At 46.8% G+C, this 9335-nt stretch overlaps 1 long non-coding RNA gene across 1 annotated transcript; it reads right to left on the bottom strand.

The window, feature by feature from the left end:
- Positions 1–503: 503 nt before the first annotated feature.
- On the bottom strand, positions 504–9014 carry LOC116070937. The gene is made up of 3 exons (XR_004110642.1): positions 8906–9014; positions 1160–1325; positions 504–801 (listed from the first exon to the last, which is right to left on the bottom strand). It is a non-coding gene; the product is annotated as an uncharacterized LOC116070937 (long non-coding RNA).
- Between the last annotated feature and the right edge of the window lie 321 nt (positions 9015–9335).

Here is a 9335-nt window from a genome sequence, read left to right as displayed (position 1 = left end):
GGGAGGTCATCTTGCATCTCTGAGGTTTGGTTTTCTCATCTAAAATACGGAGCAAAATGATCTATATCTGAGTTTGGGTAAAGCTGGGTTAGAGTTTAATGCAGTGACTAGAATGACTGTTCTCTGGGGGAAAAAGTGATTATCATAATCATTATCATCACCATCACTACCACCATCATCACCATCTCCACCATCAACATCACCATCATCATCACCACCACCATCATAGCCATCATCATCACCACCACCATCATAGCCATCATCATCACCACCACCATCATAGCCATCATTATCATCTTCTTCATCATTGTGACCCCTGGCATTGTCTCTTTTCCTTGAGGTTGTGTTCACACAGTCCTGGTTCTCCTAGGGAATTTGCTAAAATGTGCCCATGTTGTTTATCAACTGAAGAGATTTTGGGGGTACAAAGCCAGAGTTACACCATGTAGACATTGTCAGAGCTGAAAAAAAAAACAATATGGTCTCTTTTTTTTTTTTTTTTAATCATCGGAGATTCTTTCCTGTCCTCCCTGTCCCATGCTCCCGGTGGGTCCTTGGGGAGTGCAGTCATTCATACACAACACGTGGAATGTGTACCTAAAACCAAATCTAACACCCACGTCTCCAGTAGGGCAGGTGCAGTGTTTTTCCAATTCCCACAAATGTCTGAGTCGCTGGCTGCATGTTTGGTCTCCTCAGGATTGGCTTTCTGCTCACTAGCTCATCTCAGCCTGTCACTCCATTTGTAAAGTGGGTCTGTAGATGGGTGTGTGTGTGTCTCTCCTCATCCATAGGACTGTTCTGGAGACGAAGGTAAAGCAGGGACCTCGGCTCATCCACAGTGACTTTTACAGCAGCGGAGGGAACCTGTGTCCCAATCCACGGGATGGACCAGTCAGAGGTCCTACCATGCATAACTGAGTTCATCATGGTGTTTTTACTTTTAACCGTTTCTAGGAAAGGCGCAAGGACAAGAGTGTAGCAGGAACAGGGCGGATCCACCTATATGAAAACACCGGTGAGGGGCTCAGGGAGGGTGCAGCCGCAAAAGCATCTCCCGCAGGAGGACCTAGCTGAGGACTGCTTGAGAGACCAAAGGATTGCTAGATGCTTTTGGGGGACCAATAGGGTGCAGGTGGAGGGTATTAAAGGAGCTTACAGCAGAGCTCAAGTGATCTTGCCACGGGGGTTTCTCACCTACTCCTAGAATCTGTGTTGTGGACTCCACACCAATCTCACCTCCAATCCCCAAGGGTGGGTAGGGTCAGTCAGGGCACAGGCAACACAAGAGAAGCCTTTGGAGTGGGGGTGTGGTGGGAGCATGGCTGGAAGGAAACAGTTGAGGGGTACAGAGGTGAAGAGGGGCTACAGGTGTCTGCAAACCGCCCCACTTGGGCGTCAGAGAACGAGGGAATCAGGAGACGAGAGGCCTTGTTTCTTGTCTGCCTCCAACAGATGACTGCTTGAAGGCTGCAGCTTTTCTATCAAGGGTGACTCCAAAGGAGTGGTGAGAGGGGATTGTGGTGACAGCTGTCACTCACAGAGCGCTGTGGTAGGGGCACGATGTCAGTAATCCTCAAAGTGGCCTAAGTAGTTGACCTTGTTCTTCTTCCACAAGACTGAGAATGGAGCCCAGAGAAGGGACCTCTTCTTCTGTCTGTCCTCAGCTCCATTACATATCCCCCCCCAGTCAACCAACACTGTCTCTTAGAGCTGTGTCAGGCACAAAAGGGGGCTCAAACCCAGAACACAGGAAGAAGAACATCTCGGATGAAAGCAGTTGCAGACAGAGCGTAGAGCCAGAATCTGGAAGCTCCAAAAATCTAAACCAAGGCACAACTGAACTTTGCCCCAAGAAAAACTTCCCTTTAATCTCATCTTCTTTCTGGTGTCGTTGTCATAGCAACACAGGAGCCTGGGAGGTGAAGGAGCAAGCTCTGCACTCTCCCAAGGCTTCAGTGAACTGGTGCCCAGCATTACATATGTAAACACTCACAGACACACAGGCATACACACAAGTACACACACTTACACATATATACACATACACTCATGAATACACATAGACACACTTGTATATACAACACACATTCATATATGTACACATATATACACATACACAACCACTCATGGAAAAGACACAGGCATATACATAGATACAAGTACACACATTCACACACATATACACATACACTCATGAACACACACAGGCACACTCATATATACAACACACATATATATGCACTCATGGACACATAGACAGGTAGATACATTTATACATACAAATACATGCATACAGCACATACATACACACTCATGAACACACACATATACACACATGCAAAGACACAGATCTACACATTCACACATATACTCCATCTGGATACACATGCTTGGACACACACACACACACACACACACACACCACACACACAGCTCAACAAGAAGGAAACACAGTAGCATGTTCCCAGGGTTCTCTTTGCTGTACGACTCCTTTTTCTCACTCCCAGGTTTGGTTTCCTAGCCTATGAAGACGTGTTATTTGTGGCACTAAGAATGTGGAAAACACCTGCCACACTGGCCCTGAACATCACGCTGGAAGGGCAAGGATCATTATTGAGGAGGGGGCTTCTAGATGCACTTAATCCCTAAGAAGAAAGGGACTGAGATGGTGGAAGAACTCTTATGGGAGGAGAAACTTGCAAAGGAAAGAGATGATAGACTGAATGATAGACTAAAGGAGGCATGGGGACAGAAAGGGTTAACTTTAGAGTAAAAGAAGGGACACAAAAGAAAACAGCAGGAATGGAGATAAACAAGGAAAAACCATGCAGAAATGCCACTTAAAATACCTAATGTTGCAACAAAACATTAATTTTAAAATGCGCCCATCATTTTTTCTCTGGATTTTCTAACTTGGAGTAAAGAAAGAGTTGAAACAGGGTCTCATTCCACAGTCTGGACTCACCTGGGACTCCAGCATCTCCTGCCTGAGCCTTCCAAGAACCGAGTTACAAGCATGCGTCGCCATGCCTGGCTATCTTATACTATTCTGTGGAAAGAAAAATAAGCCATGGAGACATAAAGCAAAAATAACTGGCTGGCACCCTGAGAAATGTCTCTGGGCCTCTGTTTCCTCGCAAATGAAACAGGGATTAAAACGGTGCTCTGCACTGTGTGATGTAAGGATCAGGAAGAACATATTGTGAGGCTGGGAAATTAAGCTCAGCTCCCAGTGTTCGTGTGAAACCCAGGTGTGATGGTGCAGGTCTTTAGTTTCAGCACAAGGGGTGTGCAGACAGGACGGTCCCTGCAGCTCACCAGCAGCCAGACTGTTCTGTAAGCCCCTCACTCATGGGCACATGTGTGATTTTATTTTAACCAGGCTGTTAGTCAGCTAGCCTTAGCAGCCCCTCCAGTCCCTGCCCTCCTCAGAGATGGAATTACACACCTCAGCTTGTTATGTGGGCGCTGGGATCTGAACTCTGGTCCTCACAATTACACAGGAAGCTCACTTACCCACTGAGCCATCTCTCCAGCACTCTAGATATTTGTTTTTACTTCAGATTCCCCTGAGAGCCCCCCCCCCTCAGGAATAAGGCAAAGAGTATAAATCAGGACACTTGATGTCCTCTTCTGGTCTCTGTGTGGCATGTGTCTGTCCCCACCACCACCACCACCACATATAGATATGTGCCATATACACCACATATACATATGCACAAGAAGTAAATGAAAGAGAGAGAAGGTGAGGGGGTGAAGGAAAGCTTAGATAGATATCCATGGACCCTGTGAATAACTGTGCAGGTTGTGTGCCGCACACGAGCTTCAAACAGATAAATTAAGGGATAAAACCCTGCCTGCATCTGCACAGTGAGCCACAGACCACAGCCCCAGGTGCATCTTTCAGAAGAAGGGATGGAGTTTTAAATTTTATATGAAGGTATCCCACAGCAGTATCAAGCAGAACCCATAGCTTCTGAGGACCTCTGCAGAGCCTAGGAAGTAAACCGCTTGTTTTTTCAGGATGTAAAAACAGGGTCCACAGCAGTAGAGCACACAACAGTAGAGGTAGTGTCAGGATGTGAGCCCTGGTCAGCCTGACTGGAAAACCCTTCGCTTTGCATTTAATAGCATGCTCGCCCATCTGTGGGATGACCGAGGCTCGCTGAGCTCATAGTAACATGGAAGACAAGACAATCAGATTCTTCGTGCCTTTCGTCCCTTGAAAACCCAGCTAGCCTCATGGGGCAGAGGGCCTACTTCAGAAAACCAAATACTTCACACACACACACACACACACACACAGAGAGAGAGAGAGAGAGAGAGAGAGAGAGAGAGAGAGGCATGCACACAAACCTTGTGTTTGCAAACAGCTTGAGAGCCACAGCATTTCACTTAAAAAGGTAATTTCTTGCTTGGAACTGTGAGAAATTAGATGCAATCTGTTTTGATTTCTTCCCAATTTAGGACACGCTTTAGTGACCAATTTGAAGGCATGCCAGCCTCCTTCTGTCTGGAGGATGTGTTAGCTTGGTTTATGTCTCTGTTCATAAAGGAAGGCTAAACCACCCCACAGGAAGAACAGCCTGGAATATGTCTGCAGCAGGCGTGGAGCCTTCCGAGGCTGCCTCTTCCTGGAGAGTGTTGTTCATAAGGAGAATAATAACCACCATTTCCTGGACATCAACTGCATCAGACCTAGCACTAAAGACATCCATAGCCACTGTCCTAGTGGGAATGTGGTGAAGGATGTCTCGGTCAGGGTTTCTACTGCTGCGGTGAAACACCAGGACCAAAAAGCAGGCTGGGGAGGAAAGGGGTTATCTGGCTTACACTTCCACAGCACTGTTCACAGACGAAGTCAGGACAGGAACTCACACAGGGCAGGAACCTGGAGGCAGGAAGTGATGCAGAGGCCATGGAGGGCTACTACTTACAGGTTTGCTTCCCAGGGCTTTCTCAGCTTGCTTTCTTATACAACTCAGGACCACCAGCCCAGGGCTGGCTCCACTCACCATGGGTTGGGTACCCCCAACCCCTTGATCAATAATTGAGAAAAGGCCTTACAGCTGGATCTCATGGAGGCATTTTCTCAAGGGAGGCCCCTTCCTCTCTGGTGACTCCAGTTTGTGTCAAGGGGGCACAAAACGAGCCAGTCCAGGGCATATTTTAGGTGTTAACCACTGGAACATTCTTCTGGTTAGGGATGAATCCCGAACTGCGTGGTTCCCAGTAGAAGCAGAAAAGAGGAAGGTGGGGAGATGACTCGGTCAGTGAAGTGCATGTCACACAGGCATGAGGAGCTATTTAATCCTCAGCACAAGCACCTATGTAAGAAGCCAGACAAGGTGGTGTATGCTTGTAAGAAGCACCAGGGAGATAGAAACAGCTGGATCCCTGGGGCTCACTTCTGGCCAATCTAGCTGAATGAGTAAGTTCAGGTTCAGTGAGAGACCCTGTCTCAAACAATAAGGTGCCTGGTGCCTGAGAAGGAACATTTGAGATTGACCTGTGCTCTCCACATGCACACACATGCATATGACACACACATACAGAAGCATATGCCTGTCTATCTGACTCCCATCCCCCCCCCCCGGCATATGTCTGTCTGTCTGACTCTCTGTCTCTCTCTCAAACACATATTCAGAGAGAGAGAGACAGAGACAGAGACAGACAGACAGACAGACAGACAGAGAGGGAAGAGGGAGAGGGAGAAGGAGGGGGAGGGAAAGCTAAAATCTCCAGAGAGGCCTTAGCTCTCCATTACCCTTCTAGAACGTTCTACTTTTCAAATGCTATTTTAAAGAGCAGTTTTAGGTTGGTATCAATCCTGAGTGGAAGGTGCAGAGACTTCCCAGATACCCCTGTTTGCACACATGCATGGGCTCTCTAGTTATCTAGCACCCTCCATCCCTGCTGGGAACCCAAGCGGTACACTGTGGTCAGCTGCACCTACATTTCACAGTAGGATTTGCTCTTGGTCTTGCATAGTCCATGAGGACACACATCCATCCCAACTCCCTCAGACCTGATAGTTTCCCCACCCTGAACATCCTGCAGTATCTGCTTAGTCATCTCTCCCTCCCCAAAGTCCCAGGCAACCACTAATCCTGCTTAGCTGGAATCTGGCCTCCCTCACTTAGCTGGAATCTCACTGTGCAACCTTTCTAGATGAGCTCCTTCTCCTACTTGTGTTTACGCTTCTCCATGTGTCCATGTGGGTCATTTCTACTTCTTAAGTTTTGATTAAATGAACTCAATTCTGAGTGTCTTCTGTCTGCATCCAAGAGCCCCGTGTAAAGGGGTTCTTATTACCCTCACTTCATACAACTGCAAAGACCTAGAGATAAAAGATTTGGTGACAGGGTAAAAGACCTACAGAATGGGGCAAAACTAGATGCTGTCACGAGGTGGGAGGGGTTGCAGGATATCTGGTCACACTGTGAACCCCGAGATTGTGTTATTTGCTAGAAAAACCTGTCTTTAGTTGTGGTGTGGTTCGGCCTTAGCTCACACCTTTAATCCCTCTGGCTGGAATATAGACACACTCTTAGTACACACCTTTCATCCCAAACAATGAAGGTAAAGTTAATTTATCTAATTGGGTGGCAGACAAAGTGATGAATAAGAGAAAGACTTGGCAATTCTAAGACAGAGAGGAAAGAAAGGCTGCTTAAGAGAGAGTCACGCAGAAAGAAGGAGACAGTTTTACTGGGACAGGTATAGGAAGACAGGTTACAGAGACACAAATGAAGACAGAACAAGCTAGAGAATAAGAAGGAGCCGGAAGATCAGAACATATTGCCAAAGTCAGTTTGAAGCCAAGCAAAGCAATTCAGTCAGAGACCAAGAGAGAAGCCAGATTGAATCAGTCAGCTTAGAGAGGTGTTTGGGCCAGAACAAGTGAGTTGAATCAGCCAGAGTTCAGAAAGAACAGGAAAGAGTATACTGGCTGGTTTTGTGTTTCAATTTGACACAAGCTGGAGTTATTACAGAGAAAGGAGCCTCCTTTGAGGAAATGCCTCCATTAGATCCAGCTGTAAGACATTTTCTCAATTAGTGATTGATGGGAGAGGACCCATTGTAGATGGTGCCATCCTAGGCTGGTAGTCCTAGGTTCTATAAGAAAGCAGGCTGAGCAAGCCAGGGGAAGCAAGGCAGTATGTAACATCCCTCCATGGCCTCTGCATCAGCTCCTGCTTCCTGACCTGCTTGAGTTCCAGTCCTGACTTCCTTTGGTGATGAATAGCAATGTGGAAGTGTAAGCTGAATAAACCCTTTCCTCCCCAACTTGCTTCTTGGTCATGATGTTTTGTGCAGGAATAAAAACCCTGACTAAGACAAAGGGTGAGCTTTTTCAGCAGCAAGTCTCAGAGGCTGGAACCATTCTAGGCCTAGATAAGATTGTATGGAGGCTAGAAGCTTCTAGCACTAGGCCTAGGTTAACAGACAGAGGCAGAAAGTCTTGGAGACAACAATACATCAGATGAATAAAAGTCCCTGCAACAGGAAGGTGCAGTCAGGGGATGACTTGGATATGAATGTCAGCTTCATCATTTATGGACTGCTAGGTTTCCTACAAATTCCTAAACTTCCCTCAGGGTCTTCATCTCATCATCTGTATAGTTCAGGTAGACATGCCTGCAAGATGAGCTTCCTGCAAACCCTATTTTAATTATGTGTACATGTGAGTGGATGTTCCCGTAAGTGTGGATATCCAGAGGCCAGAAGAGGGTTCCAGGTTCCCTGGAATTGGAGTTATAGGCAACCACTGTGAACTACCAAATAGATGTGGGTTGCTGGGAATGGAACTCCAGCATTTTACTCTAGTGCTAAGCTCTGAAAGACCAGTGTGCGCACTTAATGGTTGAGCCATATCTTCAGCCCTGGATTCTTGCAAACTTTTAAAACAGTTGAGTATGGTGGCCGGAGAGACAGCTCAGCAATTAAGAGTCCTTCCTGACCTTCCTGAGGACCTGAGTTCAGTTCCCAGTACCCACGTCAAGCAGGTTATATAGCCTGTACTGCAGCTCATAGGGATCTGATGCCCTCTTCTGGCTTTCATTAGCACCTGCACTCATATGCACACACACACACACACACACACACACACACACACACACACACAATTAAATAAATAAATAAAAGTGGTCTTTTAAAAAACACTCCTGTGGGGCTAGAGACATGGATCAGAGGTTCAGAGCACTGACTGCTCTTCCAGAAGTCCTCAGTTCAATTCCCAGCAACCACATGGTGGCTCACAACTATCTGTAATGGGATCTGATGCCCTCTTCCGGTGTGTCTGAAGACAGCTACAGTGTACTCACATACATTAAAAACAAATATTTTTAAAAGAGCACTCATGTGGGATTGCCCTCAGTGTAATCTAGTCCTGTAGGAAGCACTGCGTGTGAGCAAGCTTCTGTTGTGTTTATTTGTATACACGAACCTCTTCCTATAATCTCTCCTTAAAAGTGAGGGTTCTATGGCCAGCTGTAGACTTGCCTTTTGCTCTGCTTTATCATCTCCCCAGCTCCCAAAACCATGGTTGGAGGAATGCGGTGAGTGAGTGATCTTTTCTCCAAGGAATCCTTGACAGGGGTGATTCTGAAGCCAGTCATATACACTGTTTCTACCACGTCGGAGGAAGACCTCACAAAGCCTAGGAGGCCCTGCCTGTGCCCATTGATCACACTAATGACGATGTATTTCCTTCCTTTCGACACTTGATCCTCTGCTGCCCATGGCAGAACAAGCTACCCTCCCCTGCCCTTTTCTTCTGACTCGGAGTCACCCAGAACAGAACCAATTAAGGAACTCATTCATCTCCCCACTCCCCGCCCCTTTAATTAGAACAGCGCTGCGAGTTGAACAATACCAAACAAAAGACAGATTTACTTACCCCGGGACATAAATAAGATTATCAGAAATAAGCATTCAGAGGCCCTTCGCTCCTGGGAGAATTTTAATTCACTGACCCCTGCTTTTACAGAAATCTTAGGCCTTTCCACATCATTATCGAGTCCCCAGGCGTTTTGCCTGCTTGAGTTATTTGTTGGCACACAGTCACCAGCCGGCCCCCTTGCTCACACAGGCCAATTATAAACCTCTCCACTGAGGCCTCAGATTGGGCTCTTTTGGAAACAAGGAAGGAAACCTGAAAGAAATTCTCCAGTCCTAGTGACGTTTTTTCCTGCTGGGGGCTTCCTGGAACTACTGGGGAACTTCTGAGGCAGGGGTTGGAGGGGGTGGAGTCACATTGATTATTTAGGCCACATTGGGATGTTAAAACACCCACCTGCCACTCTGACATTACACCAAAAATAAGTATA

Source organism: Mastomys coucha, unplaced genomic scaffold (genome assembly GCF_008632895.1).
Source record: "Mastomys coucha isolate ucsf_1 unplaced genomic scaffold, UCSF_Mcou_1 pScaffold22, whole genome shotgun sequence".
NCBI lineage: Eukaryota > Metazoa > Chordata > Mammalia > Rodentia > Muridae > Mastomys > Mastomys coucha.
The sequence above is the reverse complement of the archived record's forward strand: the minus strand, read 5'-3'. Positions and strand labels throughout refer to the sequence as shown.